At 40.4% G+C, this 21,622-nt stretch overlaps 1 non-coding gene across 1 annotated transcript; it reads left to right on the top strand.

Annotated features, from left to right (window-relative positions):
* Nucleotides 1-15,614: 15,614 nt before the first annotated feature.
* LOC116542999 lies at nt 15,615-15,755 on the top strand. The gene has a single exon (XR_004265437.1). It is a non-coding gene; the product is annotated as a U4 spliceosomal RNA (small nuclear RNA).
* Nucleotides 15,756-21,622: the final 5,867 nt, after the last annotated feature.

The following is a 21,622-nucleotide window of genomic DNA, read 5'->3' on the forward strand; positions in this document are numbered from 1 at the left end:
CAAGCCTGTAATCCCAGCACTTTGGGAGGCCGAGGCGGGTGGATCACGAGGTCAAGAGATCGAGACCATCCTGGTCACCATGGTGAAACCCTGTCTCTACTAAAAATACAAAACATTAGCTGGGCATGGTGATGCATGCCTGTAATCCCAGCTACTCAGGAGGTTGAGGCAGGAGAATTGCCTGAACCCAGGCGGCGGAGGTTGCGGTGAGCCGAGATCGCGCCATTGCACTCCAGCCTGGGTAACATGAGTGAAACTCCGTCTCCAAAAAAAAAAAAAAAAAAAAAAAAATTCACGTAACTTGGGTAACTCAATTCTAACACTTTGTGGGAAATTTTGAAAATAGGAGTGAATTACAATGACCTTTTAGCATGGTTTGAATTATCTTGATCTCTTTAACTATCAACAGATAGTCAAGTTTCATGTACAAACTTGGACTTGGGAGTTGGAATTCAGCATCAAAACCACCTTTTAGTAGATGAATATGAAAAGACAATATAGGAAAAAGTAGAAGGGAATATCAGCTTAAGAGGAGAAGACAAGTGTTGGGTTTTTTTTTTAAATAAAACTTTCAGAACCAATAATCTACTTATCTGATATTATTATCTTTATTTTATTATACTTTTAATTTTAATTTCAGTAGTTTTGGGGGAACAGGTGGTGTTTGGTTGCATGGAAAAGTTATTTAGTGATTTCTGAGGTTTTGGTGAACCCATCACCAGAGCAGTGTTCGCTGCACCCAATGTATAGTCTTTTATCCCTCACCCCCCTTATCCTTCCCTCCAAGTCTTCAAAGTCCATTGTATCATTCTATGCCTTTGCGTTCTCATAGATTAGCTCCCGCTTATAAGTGAGAACACATGATGCTTGGCTTTCGATTCCTGTTACTTCACTTAGAATAATAGTCTCTAACTCCATCCAGGTTGCTGCAAATGCCATTATTTTGATCTTTTTATGGCTGAGTAGTATTCCATGTTATATATATGTATGCCACATTTTCTTTGCTCACTTGTTGGTTGATGGGTATTTAGGGTGGCTCCATATTTTTGCAATTGCAAACTGTGCTGCTATAAACATGCATGTGCAGGTGTCTTTTCTGCAAAGTCACTTCTTTTCCTCTGGGTGGATAACCAGTAGTGGGATTGCTGGATCAAATGGTAGTTCTACTTTTAGTTCTTTAAGGAATCTCCATACTGTTTTCCATCGTGGTTGTACTAGTTTACACTCCCACCAGTAGTGTAAAAGTGTTTCCTTTTTACTACATCCATGCCAACATGTGCTATTTTTTAATTTTTTAATTATGGCCATTCTTGCAGGAGTAAGGTGGTATCTCACTGTGGTTTGGATTTGCATTTCCCTGATAATTAGTGATGGTGAGTATTTTTTCATGTTTGTTAGTCATTTGTATATCTTCTTTTAAGGATTGTCTATTCATGTACTTTGCCAATTTTTTGATGGGATTATTTGTTTTTTTTCTTCCTGATTTGTTTGAGTTCCTTATAAATCCTGGATATTAGTCCTTTGTCCAATGCATAGTTTGTGAGTATTCTCTCCCACTCTGTGGATCATCTGTTTACTTTGCTGATTATTTCTTTTGCTGTGCAGAAGCTTTTTCATTTACTTAGGTCTTGTCTACTTTGCTTTCATTGCATTTGCTTTTGGATACTTAATCATGAACTTTTTGGCTAAGCCAATGTCAAGAATAGTTTTCCTGATGCTATCTTTTATAATTTTTTACGGTTTCAGGTCTTAGATTGAAGTCTTTGATCCGTCTTGAGATGACTTTTGTATGAGGTGAGAGATGAGAATCCAACTTCATTCTTCTCCATGTGGCTTGCCGATTATCCCAGCACCATTTGTTGAATAGGGTGTCCTTATCCACTTTATGTTTTTGTTCACCTTGTCGAAGATCAGTGGACTATAAATATTTGGCTCTATTTCTGCGTTCTCTATTCTGTTCCATTGGTCTACATGCTTATTTTTATACCAATACCCACATACTCTTTTGGTAACTTTAGCCTTGTGGTATAGTTTGAAGTCAGATCATGTGATGCCTCCAGATTTGTTCTTTTTGCTTCGTCTTGCTTTGGCTATAAGGGGTCTTTTTTTGTTCCATCTGAATTTTAGGATTGTTTTTTCTAATTCTGTGAAGAATGCTGATGGTATTTTGATGGGAATTGCATTTAATTTGTAGACTGCTTTTGGCAGTATGGTCATTTTCACAACATTGATTCGATCCATCCATGAGCATGAGATGGGTTTCTAATTGTTTGTGCTGTCTATGATTTCTTTCAACAGTGTTTTGTAGTTTTCCTTGTAGAGATCTTTCACTTCACTTCCTTGGTGGTTAGTTACATTCTTTTTTTTTGAGACAGAGTCTTGCTTTGTCACCGAGGTTGGAATGCAATGGTGTGATCTCAGCTCATGGCAACCTCCGCCTCCCTAGTTCAAGCGATTCTCCTGCCTCAGCCTCCTGAGTAGCTGAGTAGTAGTTATATGCCACAACGTCCAGCTAATTTTTGTATTTTTAGTAGAGACAGGGTTTCACCATGTTGGCCAGGATGGTCTTCAACTCCTGACCTCAGGTGATACGCCTGCCTCTGCCTTGCAAAGTGCTGGGATTACAGGCGTGAGCATCTGTGCCCAGCAGGTTAGTTATATTCTTAAGTATTTTATTATCTTTAATTAAGTGTCTATTGATTCCACATATTCTGTTGGCTGCCTATGTTGTATTTATGGTTTAGTTCCTGATGAAGACCTTTCTGGACTGGGAAGTGGTCGACTTGCAGGTTGGTAAAAAAAATTTACCAACAACAGTATAGGTTTAAAAAGGAAAGTTTATTAGAAAGCAAGAAGAGGACAGGCATGGTGGCTCATGACTATAATCCAAGCACTTTGGAGGCCAAGGTGGGCAGATCTCCTGAGGTCGGAAGCTCAAGACCAGCTTGACCAACATGGTGAAACCCCGATTAAAAAAAAAAAAAAAGAAAAAGAAAAAAAGAAAGAAAGCAAGAATAACAGAAAAGAAAGCAAGAAGAACAGAAGAGTGCACTCTTCTGCTGCTGGGGTACGTCAGCAAGGAGTGAGTGCCCTGCAGTGGATTTTTCCTTAGGAGCATTTATGGATCTTAAGGCCAGAGCTTAAGGGTAATTTGAACCATGTTAGCCACACAGGTCATGATAAATGATTACATTAGTAGACATTTTAGTGCCTTAATGTCAGCAAGAGTTGCACAAAGAGTTTCAGCATGAAATTGAGAGATGTATAGAAATTCTAGTTACTTATACATTTTGGGGAGGAAAGAAATTTGGAACTAGATGCCTGCTTTAGATAACCTGGAAGTCTGAGGCTGAGCGTGGTGGCTCACACCTGTAATACCAGCACTTTAGGAAGCCAAGGCTGGTGGATCACCTGAAGTCAGGAGTTCAAGACCAGTCTGGCCAACATGGTGAAACCCCATCTCTACTAAAAATACAAAAATTAGCTGGGTGTGCTGCTGGGTGCCTATAATCCCAGCTACTCAGGAGGTTGAGGCAGGAGAATCACTTAAATCCAGGAAGCAGGGGTTGCAGTGAACCGAGATTGCACCATTGCACTCCAGCCTGGGTGACAAGACAGAAATTCAGTCTCAATAATAATAATAATAATAACAACAATAAGGAAGTCTGATTACTTCCAATTTCCCCACATAAGGAGTTTTGCCTTTGGATGGTTTGCATTTTTTTTGTTTGTTTTTGAGATGGAGTCTCCCTCTGTCGCCCAGGCTGGAGTGCGGTGGCACGTCTTGGCTCACTGCAGCCTCTGCCTCCCGGGTTCAAGCAATACTCACGCCTCAGACTCCAGAGGAGCTAGGACTAAGGCACGTGCCATCACGCCCAGCTAATTTTTTTATTTTTAGTAGAGACAGGGTTTCACCATGTTGGCCAAGCTGGTCTTGAACTCCTGGTCTCAGGTTATCCACCTGCCTCAGCTTCCCAAAGTGCTGAGATTACATGTGTGAGCCACCGCTCCTGGTCCAGCTGGCATGTTTGATGGTCACCAGGTGGTCTTTGCTCCCTTCTAAATTTCTCAATAAGGAGTTTTTGTCTCCGGGGCCTGTTCCGTGGTCACCAGGTGATTTTTTGCTCTCCTTACTCTCCAAGTTGTCATTAAGAGTCCTCTCTTCAGGGTGGCCTCTTTACTTCTTAAATATCCAAGTGCTCAAATGGGGCAGGGGAAAAAACAATAACAAATCAATCAATAAATTCTCAGATGCCTCTGAAAGTATTTTTGCTTTCCGGAAAACAAAACAAAGGTTCCAGGCTCATCTTAATTTTTCCTGCCCCGAGACATAGGATCAGATCTTTTGAAAATCCCTTGTTTGTTTTAACAGAGAACAATACTAGAGAAAAAGGAAAAAATCAAATCGGGCATTGGAGTATATGAGATTGTTTTACACAACTGTTGGAAGGAGGCAGAATGACATCGGACAAGATACTACTCATTACTGCATTTACATCAATAAAGTCCCAAAAACAACAAACAATGATTTCACATTAATGTTTTCAATTTATTTCCTCCTAACTCACTTTTGTCTTGCTCTATTAAAAGAAGTTATTTTTCCACTTTCTATTTTACACTAAATTTAACATGCCATATTATAGACTGTCATACTGAACCACATGTCCTGATTATTGTGTTATACCTTAAAACTTCTTAGTATTCTTCTAAAAATTATTAGAATTCTAATTTTTCAAAAATCCTCAACCCAGGTATTCTGGAATTGCCTCTCAATAAGGAGTTTTTGTCTCTGGGGCCTGTTCAATGGTCACCAGGCCAGTCCAGAAGGATCTCCCTGCCTCCTTATCAGCATCACCAGAAACTCCATCTATCTTGAAAAGATAAACAAACCCATCCTACTCCAGGAACAACAACAAATCCAACGTAGCCTGATAAGTAGAATCAATCAATGGACACTTAAGGAAGATAATAACATCTCGGTTCTCTATGTTTGTTCATATTTTTTTAAACAATGCTTCTCTAGCCTCCTCCTTTTGAGTTGATTTTTCCTTTTTTTATGCTTGTGCCAAACAAACAATATGCTCGTTTGTTTGCATATTCATTTATTTTAAGGCTGTCTCAGGGCTGAATTCCAATTTCAGATGTCCTTGGATACTGAACTATCATCTCTCTGTTGCAAAATCCAATTATCCAAACCAGGAAAACTAATCTGAAAATAAAACTAAATTATAGCCAAAATCATTAGAAAACTTTATTAAATGGAATAGTTAGATAATTCTATTCCTAGAAAGTTTATTTAGAATAATTGTTTTATTTTTGTTGACTCTGCTGTGCTCCATAGAATCAGTTCATAAGACACAAAAGCTCAATTGAATTATATCATACTTCCATATTCAAATTACTGCTAGTTATTCCCCTAATAGCATTACATGCAATTCCCAGACACCTTGGCCTGTCTATGGAGACTTATAGTCCAAGATTTTTTTTAACTCGGCAAATTATAGCTACAGAAAGTTTTAGTGGAACATATCCAGATTCTTGATGGATTAAAACACCCCATGGCTATACACCAATACAGCAGTCTATGATAATTGCCCAGTTACCACAGAGATAAAATACAGATTTGTCTACAAAGACCCTAGTCTCATCCCCAAGAATTCCATTATACTAAAATTTTTTAAAAGAAAAAGAAGGCCGGGTGCGGTGGCTCACGCCTGTAATCCAGCACTTTGGGAGGCCAAGGCAGGCGGATCACGAAGTGAAGAGATCGAGACCATCCTGGCCAACATGGTGAAACCCCGTCTCTACTAAAAATACAAAAAAGAACCGGGCATGATGGCACGTGCCTGTGGTCCCAGCTACTCAGGAGGCCAAGGTGGAAGAATCGCTTGAACCCAGGAGGCAGAGGTTGCAGTGAGCCAAGATTGCTCCACTGCACTCCAGCCTGGCAACAGAGGAAGACTCTCTCAAAAAAAAAAAAAAAAGAAGAAAAATTATTTCCATTTGAATTGGAAGCATAGATAGGGAAATCTCTCAGCTAAAGAAACATGTACAGTGGCTCACACCTATAATCCCAGCACTTTGGGAGGCCGAGGTGGGTGGATTACTTGAGGCCAGGAGTTCGAGACCAACTTGGGAAGCCCCATCTCTACTAAAAATACAAAAAAATTAGCTTGGCATTTTGTCAAATGCCCTAGTCCCAGCTACTCATGAGGCTGAGATAGGAGGGTTGCTTGAGCCCAGAAGCTTGAGGAGGCCATGAGCTGAAATCACACCACTGCACTCCAGCCTGGGTGACAGAGTGAGACCCTGTCTCAGAAAGAAAGAAAGGAAGAAAGAGAGAGACAGAGAGAAAGAGGGAGGAAGGAAGGAAGGAAGGAAGGAAGGAGCCCATCTTGAGTTTTAGTGTACCATACATGTCAATCATCTTTTTGATGATGGAAGGATAGATACTCCATTGTAACCAAATGGAAGAAAGAAAAATTGAAGGTCCACATAGGCAGGTATGTAGTTTTGTGTCAGGAAAATGATGAAGTTGAAGTTTGATGGTTTCTGTTTTCTCATGAATTATGATTTACCTTGTGTTGTCTAGAGAGAGAATCATATTACTTGCCAAGAGTGACAGGGTTGTCTCTCCTTTTCCAGTAATTTTACCTCACTTATTTCACTTGTCTTATGGATTTGGCTAGAATATCCAGTAAAATGTTGAATAGTACTACTGATTATGCAGGTTCATTTTGGTTCTTGACTTTATATAAAATATTTCTACTATTTTACTATTAAGTACAGCACTGGTTATGGTTTTCTGGTATATTCTCTTTATCAAACTAAGAAGGTGTCTTCTGGTATATTCTCTTTATCAAACTAAGAAGAAATATTAAATTTTTTGTTTTAGTTCTTGCTTTGAAATCGAGAATGTGTGTTACATTTTATCAAATGTTTTTCATTATTTATTAAGCATATGTGTTTCTACCTTAATCTCTTTATATAATAGACATTATTATATTAAAATGTCACTATTATTTCATACGATTCAACAAATTTTTTTTAGTATTTTCCATGGGCCAACTCCTAATTTAGACACTGGATATTCAGTGATGAACAAAACATATGTATACATATATATACACACACAGACACACACACACACATACATGTATATACACATGCACACATATATGCATACATATGCATGCACACATATATATACATATAGATATGTGTATATATATATATTTGGTTTTGCTTTTGGTGGTTTTTTTTGAGATGGAGTCTTGCTCTATTGCCTAGGCTGGAGTGAAGTTGTGTGATCTTGGCTCACTGCAAACTCCACCTCTCAGGTTCAAGTGATTCTCTTGCCTCAGCCTCCTGAGTACTGTGGATTACTGGTACCCACCATCATGCCTGGCTGATTTTTGTATTTTAAGTAAAGATGGGTTTTCGCCATGTTCACCAGCTGGTCTCGAACTCCTGACTTCAAGTGATCTGCCAACCTTGGCCTCCCAAAGTGCTGGGATTGCAGGCATGAGCCACCATGACTAGCCCAAAACATATATATGTGTGTGTGGGTATATATATATATATATTTTTTTTTTTTTTTGAGACAGAGTCTTGCTGTCACCCAGGCTGCAGTGCAGTGGTGCAATCTCAGCTCACTGTAACCTCTGCTTCCTGGGTTCAAGCCATTCTCCTGCCTCAGCCTCCCGAGTAGCTGGGACTACATGCACGTGCCGCCACGCCTGGCTAATTTTTGTATGTTTTAGAAGAGACGGGGTTTCGCCATGTTGGCTAGGCTGGTCTCAATCTCTGGTATCGAACTCCTGGCCTCAGGTGATCTACTTGCCTCAGCCTCCCATAGTGTTGGGATTACAGGCGTGAGCCACTGCAACTGGCCAACATATATATTTTTTAAATCCCTGCCATCACCAAGTGTATATGCTAATGGATGCATCTAATCTAGCATTTTTGCCTATAGGACTTTGTTCTACAGATATATGCTTAAAGGTACATAGACACAAGGGTATTTGCTGGAGCAGTTTTCTACATTGAAGACATCCAATAATAGGCAAGTGATAAAGAAATGATAGCATATTGGTATGTAGAACTATGTAGCCATTAAAAGATTCAGATAGACACATGTATTTTCACATACAAAGTTCTATAAGGAGGCCGGGCGCGGTGGCTCAAGCCTGTAATCCCAGCACTGTGGGAGGCCGAGGCGGGTGGATCACGAGGTCAAGAGATCGAGACCATCCTGGTCAACATGGTGAAACCCCGTCTCTACTAAAAAATACAAAAAATTAGCTGGGCATGGTGGCGTGTGCCTGTAATCCCAGCTACTCAGGAGGCTGAGGCAGGAGAATTGCCTGAACTCAGGAGGCGGAGGTTGCGGTGAGCCGAGATCGCGCCATTGCACTCCAGCCTGGGTAACAAGAGCAAAAAAACTCCGTCTCAAAAAAAAAAAAAAAAAAAAAAAAAGTTCTATAAGGTACATTAATTTTTTAAAAAAGCATCACATCATAGATCTATAGAAGATGTATATGTCCACAATACAGATTTATAGAAAACAAAGTGAAGGTTATGAATCAAACTGTTTAACAGTGGTGGTTACCCCTGGTAAGGGAATTAGGAATGAATAGGGTGAACAGAAACCCCAATACTATTCTATAAATTTTTTTATTGTTTGAAACATTTGCAATGATAATTTATTTGTGCATCATTTGTGTAATTTTTAAAAGATGACAAGAAAAAAACATCATGGAACTGCTGTGAAACCAGCAAAATTTTGACAGATGGTCTGTCAGAACTAACAAGAAAAAATGCAAGCATTGGGAAAATAACAGAGAAAATGTATCAGGTCAATATCCTCAGTTAATTAAAACTAAGAGAGAAAAGGAAGAGAGAGGTAGAAAACAATCTAAATAATTGAAATCTAAACCAAAGTAGGAGAAGAGAGAGACCTTGAGGAGCCATTAACTGTGACCACAGCCCATTACATCTGTGATTTATGAAGATTATTTTATCAAAATCAGAGCATCACGAGTCTTCCAGCTCTATTTCAGAGAAGCTGGAAGGCATCGTTTCGTTTCAACACCCAAGAGGAAACGATCAAGAGCCAAGAAAGATTTAAATATCTTCAGAGACAAGAGTTTTGCTTGCCAACTTTTAAGGAGCCAGGATTCCTTGTCATGATGAACCAAAACGTTGAGCAGAGAACAGATTCTCAAGAAAAAGGCAGGGACCAAGCAGAATGACATCTGCAAGTCTGATGTTTTTTATTCAAGAGTCTTGTCTTTTTTCTTATTAAAAAAAACTGTAGGCTGGGCACGGCGGCTCACGCATGTAATCCCAGCACTTTGGGAGGCTGAGGTGGGCAGATCACAAGGTCAGAAGTTTGAGACCAGCCTGGCCAACATGGTGAAACCCCATCTCTACTAAAAATATAAAAATTAAGTATTTGTGATGATGGGTGCCTATAATCCCAGCTATTTGGGAGGCTGAGACAGGAGAATCGCTTGAACCCGGGAGGCGGAGGTTGTAGTGAGCCAAGATTGTGCCATTGTACTCCAGCCTAGGCAACAGAGTGAGATTCTGTCTAAAAAAAAAAAATTGTAAATTAAAAAAAAAATTGTACATGCTGCTCCAAACAAAATCATGTTGCACCCAGCAGCTTTCTGAACCTCCAGCTGTCCATTTCACTGACCATCCTTACTTTTGCCCATTGCCCAGTGGTTTATAAAACACTTTTTCATACATTATCTCAGGCTGTCCTCACAACGACAAACCTGGTCCTGGTACCATTGATTTTATTTTATAAGTGAAGAATCCAAGCTCAAAGAAGTTGCTTCAACAAGGTCACACAAGAGAATGGCATAGCTGGGATATAAATCTATGTCTGCTGACTCACATGTTCTTCACTAACTCTGGTGCCAACTCTCTGCCCAGGCAGAGAGAGTTAATACATTTGATTTCCTTGGATAGTCTTTCTATGCTGGTGCGAGAGAAGGCAAGTAAGAAGTTTTGCACAGAGCATAAGACCTGGGATAGAAAATAAGCTTGGGGAGGCATGTAAAAAAGGAAGTGAATGAGCAGTCTTAATGTAGTTGGAAGGTTTTTTTTATCTGTTATGATTAGGCATACAAAATGCAACTGTGGAGCTCTGAAAAGGGAAATGTCATGATGAAAACTGTGTTTCAGAGAAATTATTTGAAGAATTCAGCATAAAAGGAAATGAAAAAAAAAAAAAAGATGTATTAGAAACAAGGAGTCTAGGGCCATACATCAAAAAATGATGAGATTGGAGACATCAAGCGCAGCAAGATTCTCAAGGCCCAAGAAAGAAGAACCATTCAAACTGTGAATGAAGAATGAATCAAAAGAGGCTGGGTGCAGTGCCTCATGCCTGTGATCTTAGCACTTTGGAAGGCCAAGGCGGGTGGATCACCTGAGGTCAGGAGTTTGAGACTAGCCTGTCCACCATGGTGAAACACGGGACTCTACTAAACATACAAAAATTAGCCAGGCTTAGTGGCAAGCGCCTGTAATCCCAGCTACTTGGGAGGCTGACGCAGGAGAATCACTTAAACCCGGGAGGCAGAGGTTGCAGTGTGCTGAGATCATGCCGTTGCACTCCAGCCTGGACAACAGAACGAGACCCAAAAAACAAAAACAAAATAGGAATGAGTCAAAAAATATACATGAAGACTTTATACCAAGTACACCAGACTGACAATGATGCTAGTAACTGGTGGAGATTTTGAGAGAGTGACTAGAGATGACCCAGCCAGTGACAGATAAGTAAAGCTTCGGGTCTTGACAATCAAGTGAGACTCTTATAAGGAATTGGTGGTACAAATCTGTAGAAAACTGAGAAATGAGGGTTAGACCTTTATATCTGAAAGTCATTTAATCAGGTGATCATTGGAGAATAGAGGGTTAAAAGAGATGAGAAAATAGAGAACAGAGAGTTGATCTTGTGTAAGAAAAGAGGCGTTGACAGGTCCACCCAGATGTAGCTAGAAGGGGACCTCTGGCTAGGCAGCAGGGATCAATCAGGCAGCAAAGGTTTCAGCAAACAGAGCATCAGCCAAACCAGGAAGGGGACACAGGGATTGTTAATCTGCCCAATAAGTTCTGCAAGTCTACAAACACAGTTTCATGAACGATGTTAAACTCTGGTATCACAGCAGAAGTTGAAATCGAATAAATACCCTCTTTGCTTTTGCCACCTTCTTACTCAGTGGAAGCAATCCTATGCTTAAAACTACTTACTATGCTGGGTGTGGTGGCTCACACCTGTAATCCCAGGACTTTGGGAGGCTGAGGCGAGCGTATCACTCTGAGGTCAGGAGTTCGAGACCAGCCTGGCCAACATGGCAAAACCTTGTCTCTACTAAAAATACAAAAATTAACTAGGCATGGTGGCACATGCTTGTAATCCCAGCTACACAGGAGGCTGAGGCAGGAGAATCGCCTGTCCGAAAATGTGGAGGTTGCAGTGGGCAGAGATCATGCCACTGCACTTCAGCCTAGGCAACAAAGTGAGATTTTGTCTTAGAAAAAAGAAAAGAAAACCCTACTTATGATGAGCCAAGCGCAGTAGTCACACCTGTACTCCTAGCACTTTGGGAAGCAGAGGCGGGAGGAACACTTGAGACCGGGAGTTTAAGACCAACCTAGGCAACATGGCAAGACCCCATCACTATAAAAATTAAAAATTAGAGTCGCGGTGGCTCAGGCCAGTTGTCCTGGGGCTTGAGGAGGCGAGGCTATGCGTTCAAGGCCAACCTGGGCAACATAAGAACCTCTCATTCATTTAAAATGAATAAATAAATAAATAAAAATAAAAAATTAGCCAGGTGTGGTAGTGCATGCCTATAGTCCAGCTACTTGGGAGGCTGAGATAGGAGGCTCACTTGAGCCCAGGATGTTGAGGCTGCAGTAAGCCACGACTACACCACTGTACTCAGCCTAGGTGACAGAGTGAGATCCTATCTCAAAAAAAAAAGAAAAAATTATTATGACTATGAAGAGGTTACTGGAGAAAGGCAGTATTGGAAAACTCATTCTGAAGGTGATTATGAAAGGGACCAAAGCCAAAGGCCACATTTAAGAGAGAGCTCACTACAGAAGAACGAGAGAAATATTAGTGAAGAAGAAAGAGAAAGGAAGAGAAAGGCAGAAGGAAAAGAAAAAATAATAGCATGTTATTATGTTAGATCTCAAGCTAAGGTAAAGTGAAAAATAAAAATGTTATTAAAGGTAGCTAAAAGATCAAAAAGGATAAGAACACATCAAAAATGATCTATTTATTACTCTGGAAATCACTGGTGATGAGAAAGGGTAATGTTAGTGTAGATGTAAAGATAAATGCCAAGTTTCTGGAAAGAAAAGGCAGTTGATACTGCTCAGAGAAATCAGAGATAACACAAACAAATGGAAAAACATTTCATGCTCATGGATAGAAAAAAATCAATATCATTAAAATGGTCCTATTGCTCAAAGCAATTTATGGGTTCAATGCTATTCCTGTTAAACTACCATTAAGATTCTTCAAAGATCTAGAAAAAAAAATTCATATGGAATAAAAAAAAATCTGAATAGCCAAGACAATCCTAAGCAAAAAGACCAAAGGTAAAGTCATCATCCTACCCAACTTCAAACTACTACTATAGGGCTACAGTAATCAAAACAGCATGGTACTGGTACAAAAACAGACACATAGACCAATGGAACAGAATACAGAACCCAGAAATAAGACTGCACACCTACAACTATCTGATCTTCAACAAGCCAGCCAAAAACAAGCAATGGGGAAAGCATTCCCTATTCAATAAATGATGCTGAGATAACCGGCTAGGCACATATAGAAGATTGAAACTGGACCCCTTCCTTACACAATATGCAAAAGTTAACTGAAGGTGGATTAAAGAATTAAATGTAAAACCTAAAGCTATTAAAACCTTGGAAGACAACCTAGGTAGTACCATTTCAGGACATAGGCATGAGCAAAGATTTCATGACGAAGTCACCAAAAGCAATCACAACAAAAGCAAAAATTGACAAATGGCATCAAATTAAACTAAAGAATCTGTTACTCAACAGAATAACAGACAACCTACAGAATGGGCAAAAACTTTTGCAAACTATGCATCTGACAAAGATCTAATATCCAGCATCTATAAAGAACTTAAACAAATTAACAAGAAAAAAACAAACATCAAAAACAAACAACCCCAACAAAAAGTGGGCAAAAGACACGAACAGACATTTTTCAAAAGAAGATAGACATACAGCAAACAAACATATGAAAAAATGCTCAACATCACTGATCATTAGAGAAATGCAAATTAAAACCACAATGAGATACCATCTCATACCAGTCAGAATGGCTATTAATAAAAAGTCAAAAAATAACGGATTCTGGCAAGGTTGTAGAGAAAAAGGAATGCTTTTACACTGTTGGTGGGAGTGTAAATTAGTTCAACCTTTGTGGAAGACAGTGTGGCAATTCCTCAAAAACCTGAAGACAGAAATTCAACCCAGCAGTCCCATTACTGAGTATATACCCACAGGAATATAAATCATTATATTGTAAAGACACATGCCATGGATGAACCTGGAAACCATCATTCTCAGCAAACTGACACAAGAGCAGAAAATCAAACATTGCATGTTCTCACTCACAGGTGGGTGTTGAACAATGAGAACACATGGACACAGGGAGGGGAGTACTACACACTGGGGTCAGTTGGGGGGAAATAGGAGAGGGACAGCAGAGGGTGGGGAGTTGGGGAGAGATAGCATGGGAATGCCAGATATAGGTGAAGGGGAGAAAGGCAGCAAATCACGCTGCCACGTGTGTACCTATGCAACAATCTAGCATGTTCTTCACATGTACCCCAAAACCTAAAATGCAATTAAAAAAAAAGACACATGCATGTGTATGTTCACTGCAGCAGTATTCACAATAGCAAAGACATAGAATCAACCTAAATGCTCATCAATGATAGACTGGATAAAGAAAATGTGGTGTATACACACCATGGAATTCTATGCAGCCATAAAAAGAAATGAGATTATGTCCTTTGCAAGGACATGGATGGAGCTGGAGGCCATTATCCTTAGCAAACTAACACAGGAACAGAAAACCAAATACTGCATGTTCTCACTTATAAGTAGAAGCTAAATGATGAGAACATATGGACACATAGAGGGGAACAACACTCACTGTGGCCTATCAGAAGGTGTAAGGTGGGAGGAGGGAGAGAATATGGAAAAATAACTAATGGGTATTAGGCTTAATGTCTGAGTGATGCAGTAATCTGTATAACAAACCCCAATGACACAAATTTACCTATGTAACAAACCTGCACATGTACCCATAAACTTAAAATAAAAGTTAATAAAAAAGGAAAGGTTGTTGATAAGGCTTCCCAATGGAAGGCCATAGAGAAAGAGTAACCCTGCAAGGAAGTAAAATTGTAGAATGACAATTGTTACAGAAAGAAGACTTCATTTAATTGAAGAAATACCTAATAACTATCTATTATGTGCATAGCATCATGTTAGGTGCAAAAAAATGAGAAAAAAAATAAACATTTTAAGAAAAGAAGTGGCTGGGTATGGTGGTGTGCAGCTGAAATCCCAGCTACTTGGAGGCTGAAGTAGGAGGATTGCTTAAGCCCAAGAATTTGAGACAAGCCTGGGCAGCATAGTAAGACCCTGTGTCTCAAAAAAATAAGAAAAGAAACAGGCCTGATGCAGTGGCTCATGCCTGTAATCCTAGCACCTTGGGAGGCCAAGGTGGGTGGATCACTTGAGGTCAGGAGTTCAAGACCAGCCTGGCTAACATGGTGAAACCCCGTCTCTACTAAAAATAAAAATGACAATTAGGGCCGGGTGTGGTGGCTCAAGCCTGTAATCCCAGCACTTTGGGAGGCCGAGGCGGGTGGATCACAAGGTCAAGAGATCGAGACCATCCTGGTCAACATGGTGAAACCCCATCTCTACTAAAACTACAAAAAAATTAGCTGGGCATGGTGGTGCGTGTCTGTAGTCCCAGCTACTCAGGAGGCTGAGGCAGGAGAATTGCCTGAACTCAGGAGGCGGAGGTTGCGGTGAGCCAAGATCGTGCCATTGCACTCCAGCCTGGGTAACAAGAGCGAAACTCCGTCTCAAAAAAAAAAAAAAAGACAATTAGCTGGACGTGGTGGCACATGCCTGTAATCCCAGCTACCTGGAAGGCTGAGGCAGGAGAATCGTTTGAACCCGGGAGGCAGAGGTTGCTGTGAGCCAAGACCACGCCATTGCACTCCAGCCTTGGGGACAAGAGTGAAACTTCATCTCAAAAAAGAAAAAAATAATAAAAGAAGAAAAAAATAAAAGAAAAGAAACAGTAAAAGGAAAATAAGAAAAGGTAGGGAAGAGGACATGAGCAAGGCCATCCCCATAAGGCTGACAGAAAAAACCTGGAAGGAATGACAAGTGATCAGCTAGCTGCTCAGGTATGGTGGAGGCAAGGCGCATGGCAAGCTGAGAAATGGCCAGCAGGAGCAGAGATAAACTAGGCCTTAAAAGGGAACCAATAATTACTAATCAAGCACAAAATCGGCAGCTTTGCACCATGGCAGTATCGTAGCCAATGAGGTTTATCCAAGGTGTTATTATTGCTAATTGAAAACTTTTCCCAATACCCTGCCATGATGGCTTGCAATACAGTCAGCATTGGCAATTTTTGACAGTCTTTATGGGGACTGAATAAAAAACAAACAAACACAAACAAAAAACAAAATACAACACTGGCAACTCAGATCCAATTATTTACCAATGTGAGGGTGGTGCTGCAGGGAAAAGGGATCATGTACTAAAGTCTGCACAATCAAAGTGCAAAAAGTGGTCAAATGCTAGAGGCAGATCAGGCCATGTATAGTAGCTGTTGGTTTTGAAGTTAAAACAGATCTGGGGCCGGGCGCGGTGGCTCAAGCCTGTGATCCCAGCACTTTGGGAGGCCGAGGCGGGTGGATCACGAGGTCAAGAGATCGAGACCATCCTGGTCAACATGGTGAAACCCCGTCTCTACTAAAACTACAAAACATTAGCTGGGCCTGGTGGCGCGTGCCTGTAGTCCCAGCTACTCAGGAGGCTGAGGCAGGAGAATTGCCTGAACCCAGGAGGCGGAGGTTGCGGTGAGCCGAGATCGCGCCATTGCACTCCAGCCTGGGTAACAAGAGTGAAACTCTGTCTCAAAAAAAAAAAAAAAAACAGATCTGGATTTGAAATATGGTCCTGTCAGCCTCTAGTTGTGTGATGTTGGAGAAGTTACTTAACTTTTTGGAGCTCCAGTTTTCCTTTCTATAAAAAGCTATCTCATAGTGTTATTCTAAAAATTATATGAAATAATGCCTGTCAAAGCAAGTGCTACTCAATAAATAGCCAATATTATTACTACAAAGTTTTATTTATTTATTTAGAGACAGTCTTACTCTATCACCCAGGCTGAAGTGCAGTGGTGCCATCTCGGCTGACTGCAACCTCTGCCTACCAGGTCCAAGAGATTCTCGTGCCTCAGCCTCCCAAGTAACTGGGATTACAAACATGTGCCACAACGGGCAGCCAATTTCTTTTGTATTTTTGGTAGAGAGGGGGTTTTGCCATGTTGCCATGGCTGGTCTTGAACTCCTGACTTCAAATGATCTGCCCGCCTTGGACTCCCAAAATGCTGGGATTACAGGCTGGAGCCACCATGCTGGGCAGACACTTTTACATTTTTTATTGGCTATTTGTTTTTCATGGAAAGCATTTTAACTCTTCTTCATGTAAAATATGACCAACACAGAAGGCTATTTTTAAGTACTGTTATTAGAACCCCAGAAATAATGCTTTCTGCAAGAGATGGCTTTGTTCTGTTTTCTTTTAAGATTATGGCTGGGTAATGGAGGCATTTGGCTTCAACTCCCAATGGTGCTTCATTATTTAAATGATGGGATGGAAAACTCTAGTGGATATCTGAGACTGTCAGTAACAGATCCTTTGTTATCTTCTCCTGATCGCTATTTCCTAGTTAGTTTTCATCACAGTTCATCCAAAGTCTAGTTTGAATAGACGACATATTACATATTTTTTCTGCCATGTATGATTAAGTTCCACTGCTTTCTTCAAGTTTGAAAGAAAATATTGGATATGAGAACTGCAGACTGGAGTTAATTTCTAAACAAGGTAGCCAGTACATTTCCTTTTTTTCCTGGCTAGCGCTGGTAAGAACAGGGAACTGTAGGAATTTCAAACAGTAACGATATTATTTAGATAAATAAGATCACAAAGATCAAAGTGAAAATCTGACTGTAGTGAAAATCTATTTGCCCAAATCTCTTTCTCTGGGAACCCTTTCCCACTCTTACCTCTGAAGTTTGTCTAAAGAATCAGCAATGGATTGGTCCTACTAAGGACAACTGTCTCCAAATGGACCAATCCCAATCCTTGGGAAGTGGAAAATGTTCTCACTAGGTGGCTGAAACCATAGGCTAGTAAAAATTTTGGAAGTTTTGACAGTCAAGTTTTCTTCTGTGTGCTTTGGGAAACAGAAAATTGTTCAGCAAATGGAAAGAAACGGTTCAGAACATTTCCTTGCTTACAAGAACAGTTTCTTGCATTCCAATGCTGTAGGCTCCCGTTCCGGTATGCTCGGGGGATGCCCCCCCGCATTTCTCTCTCTCTCCATAGTGCAGTGTGGGCCAGGGCTCATTTCTACTGCTTGCAGACGAGATAATTTGAAGCAAAACACTCAAATCCCTTTTTCTATCATGCTACCTGAAAATAAATAACTAAACTATTTCAAACTGTTGAAGAAAGGACATATTTTCTCTCTTACTGCCCTTATCCCATCTGTTCTGTTTTCTTTTTTTGTTGTTGTTTAAAGGAAACATGCATGCCATTGCACTGTTCTTTTTTCTTTAGCAGACAGACCAAAACACATGCAAACGATTTACTATTACTTATATAATCAATTTAATCATAAACCTGATCAATTCAATTAGTAAATATAATCAATTTAATTGCAGGAAGATGTCATTGTGTAATTACCTTGGATACTCCTCTTAAAGAGTTCTAGAACTTCTAAAGGACATTTGACCTATTTTTTATAAGTAGGCATAATCTTACAGGGCAGGTATGTTTTAAGACATAAATATTTGAAATAATTTTTTCTAAAAATATCTCCCTTTTTGGGATGATGAAAACATTGTGGAATTTGTGGTGATAGTTGTACAACTTTGTAAATATACTAAGAAAACACTGAATTTTGACCAAATTCAAGATTTGGTTAAAATTTTAGGGTATTTTAGGGCATGTGAATTAAAAATCAATGAAAATTAATTTTTAAAAGACATATAAAAACAAAAAACCTGGCCAGAGTGAGTAATACATGTTCAAGTTGGTTGTAATAATATTGATGTAATAAAATTAAATTGGTTGATCATATAATGCAGAAGAGAAGGAAAATCACTTTCTATCTGAGATGCCAAAATGTCTCTAGTTCTTATTATCGGAGAAACTGGTCCTTTAATTAAGGCATTGCCACTCCCGGAAACCCTGTTAATAAGCAAATACATTTTTGCAGGCTTATCTAAAAAAACAGTATTGAGCCGGGCGCCTGGCTCACACCTGTAATCCCAGCACCGTGGGGGTGGATCATGAGGTCAAGAGATGGAGATCATCCTGGCCAACATGGTGAAACCCCGTCTCTACCAAAAATACAAAAATCAGCTGGGCATAGTGGCCTGTACATGTAGTTCCAGCTACTCGGGAGGCTGAGGCAGAAGAATCGCTTGAACCTGGGAGACGGAGGTTGCAGTGAGTTGAGATCGTGCCACTGCACTCCACCCTGGCGAAAGAGTGAGACTCTGTCTCAAAAAAAAAAAAAAAAAAAAAAAAAGCCAATATTGGCCATTCACGCCTTTGGCTAACTAGTCTGGTGAGCAGTCACCTGTCAGGGCTTTGAGGAGAGAAAATGTGATGGAAAAGTTCTCCTCGAGGTGGGTGGTTGATGGTTGAAGGGATAGTGGTGAGAGGTGGGCAATAGTCAAGGAATGGGATATGCCATTCGAAGTCCTGGACAACTAGAGGGTAGCATTAGTGCTTGGAGTCTATGATAGAATGGTAAGGGGTTGGATTGTGGAGTAGGGAGAAGAAAGGAGAGAGAGCAGCTGAGTGTCGAAGAAGGATGGAAGTCCTCAGAGAGTAGAAAAGTACTCACGCCACATGTTACGTCACTTATAACTGCCCTCAAAGTGGAACGAGGCTGTTACTCTCTAGAATCCTGCACTTTCTCTAGAAATTGTTGTCAAAGACAAATATTAGAACAAAACTGAATGATTAATGGTCCCTAAAACAAAAAGGACCTTTTATCTCTCTGACAACACCCTTGCTCTTCTTTGCTTGTTAACTGCTGAACACACCACTTACATTTCTCTTTGTTTTCCAAGTGGTGCATGAAGAACTTTTTGAATTCTTGCCATATTGCAGAATGACAGGATGGAGTTTCCTAAGTGCAATGTGATGGGAAAGTCTGAGTTACACTTCACAGGCAGCCAAGTACTAAAGTTCTCATTAAGTTGGCCCTATTCCAGACAAAGAATCTTTTAAGAAAACACAATGAAAATGAATCATTTAGAAATCATATTTCTAGGTGCAGCAGCTGGCCAGGTGCTGCGGCTCACACCTGTAATCCCAGCACTTTGGGAGGCCAAGGTGGGTGGATTGCCTGAGGTCAGGAGTTAAAGACCAGCCTGGGCAACAAAGTGAAACCTCATCTCTACTAAAAATACAAAAGATAGCCGGGCATTGTGATGCCTGCCTGTAATCCCAGCTACTCCGGAGGCTGAGGCAGGAGAATTGCTCGAACTTGGGAAACGGAGGTTGCAGTGAGTCATCACACCACGACACTCTAGCCTGGGCAACAGAGCGAGACTCCATCTCAAAACAAAAAAAAACAATCAAAAAAATGTTTTGGGATAAATTTGTCTTACTCTTTATCTTTGCCCAAGTAAATGAACTGCCGATGAGTGATGACAGGTAAATGAAATTAGCTACGACTTAAGATTGATTACGTTACTGAATGAAATGGTTATGGTTAGGTAATAAGATACAGTTCTGATAATGTTAGCTAAAATAAGCTGAGTGTTTACTGTGTACCAGAACTGGTTCTAAGTGTTTTACATTTATTAACTCATTCAAAGTTTTATAACCCTATGACATAGGTACAATTAATACCTCATTTACAAAATTTGGAAACTAAGGTCCTAGCCTGGTGGTGGCAACAGTTCAAAACAAAATTAAAAAAACCAAAACTGTAAGGGGGCCCCAAATTTAAAGTAAAATTCAAAAAACAAGTGGGCTTAGTTAGTTACGCCTCCTCCCTAGAGATTCTCCTTGCAGTGTTAAAATGAAGGTTCTGGGTTTTATCTCATTTTGTCAATGTTAAGTTATGTTACTGTAAATACCTTGTCCAAAGGCCCCAGGACCGTTAGAATTATGAATTCTGTGGGTGTAGATCTAGAATCTCTCAGATTAATGTAAACTCTGATGTTCTACTATTGTTACCTAAAAGCCATGGTAAAGATTTCTAATTGTATTCAGAGCGAGATGGCAAGCCATTTGAGCACTTTGAATAGAGGTGTGTCCTGATTTTGTTTTTTATTTTCACAGATTACTCTGACTGATATGTATAAAACAGACTGGGGGCCAGGTGCGGGGGTTCACCTCTGTAATCCCAGCACTTTGGGAGGCCGAGGTGGGAGGATCACTTGAGACAAGGCTGAATGACATAGCGGAATTTCGTCTCTAATAAAAATACAAAAATTAGCTGGGCGTGGTGGCACATGTCTGTAATCCCAGCTACTCAGGAGACTAAGGCACGAGAATCGCTTGAACCCGGGAGGCAGAGGTTGCAGTGAGCTGAGCTTGCACCATCGTATTCCAGCCTGCGCAACAGAGCGAGACTCCATCTCAAAAAAAAAATAAAAAATAAAAAAATAAGGCCGGGCACGGTGGCTCACGCCTATAATTCCAGCACTTTTGGGAGGCCGAGGCGGGTGGATCACAAGGTGAAACCCCGTTTCTACTAAACGTAGTAAAACGCCATCTCTACTGAAAATACAAAAATTAGCCAGGCATCGTGGCAGGCACTTGTAATCCCAGCTACTCGGGAGGCTGAGGCAGGGGAATCACTTGAACCCGGGAGGCAGAGGTTGCAGTGAGCCGAGATTGCACCAGGTCATTCCAGCCTGGGAGACAGAGTGACACTCCATCTCAAAAAAAAAAAAAAAAAAAATTATTTTCCACTGCCTCTTGTACCAGCTCCCTAATCTACACCATTATTACATCTCACCTACCCTGTTTCAATAGCTTTCTAATTAAACTCCATCTTAAATAAACAAACCAACCAGACTGGGATTAAGATAAGGATTGAAACAGAAAAACTAATCAGAAAGCTATTGAAATAGTCCAGGTGCGATGTAATAATGGTCTAGATTAGGGAGGTGGTAAAAGAGGTAGTGGGAAACCGACTTTTTTTTTTTTTTGAGATGGAGTGTCACTCTCACCCAGGCTGGAGTGCAGTGGTTCA

Source organism: Sapajus apella, unplaced genomic scaffold, assembly GCF_009761245.1.
Source record: "Sapajus apella isolate SASKATOON/1434 unplaced genomic scaffold, GSC_monkey_1.0 scaffold177, whole genome shotgun sequence".
Lineage (NCBI taxonomy): Eukaryota > Metazoa > Chordata > Mammalia > Primates > Cebidae > Sapajus > Sapajus apella.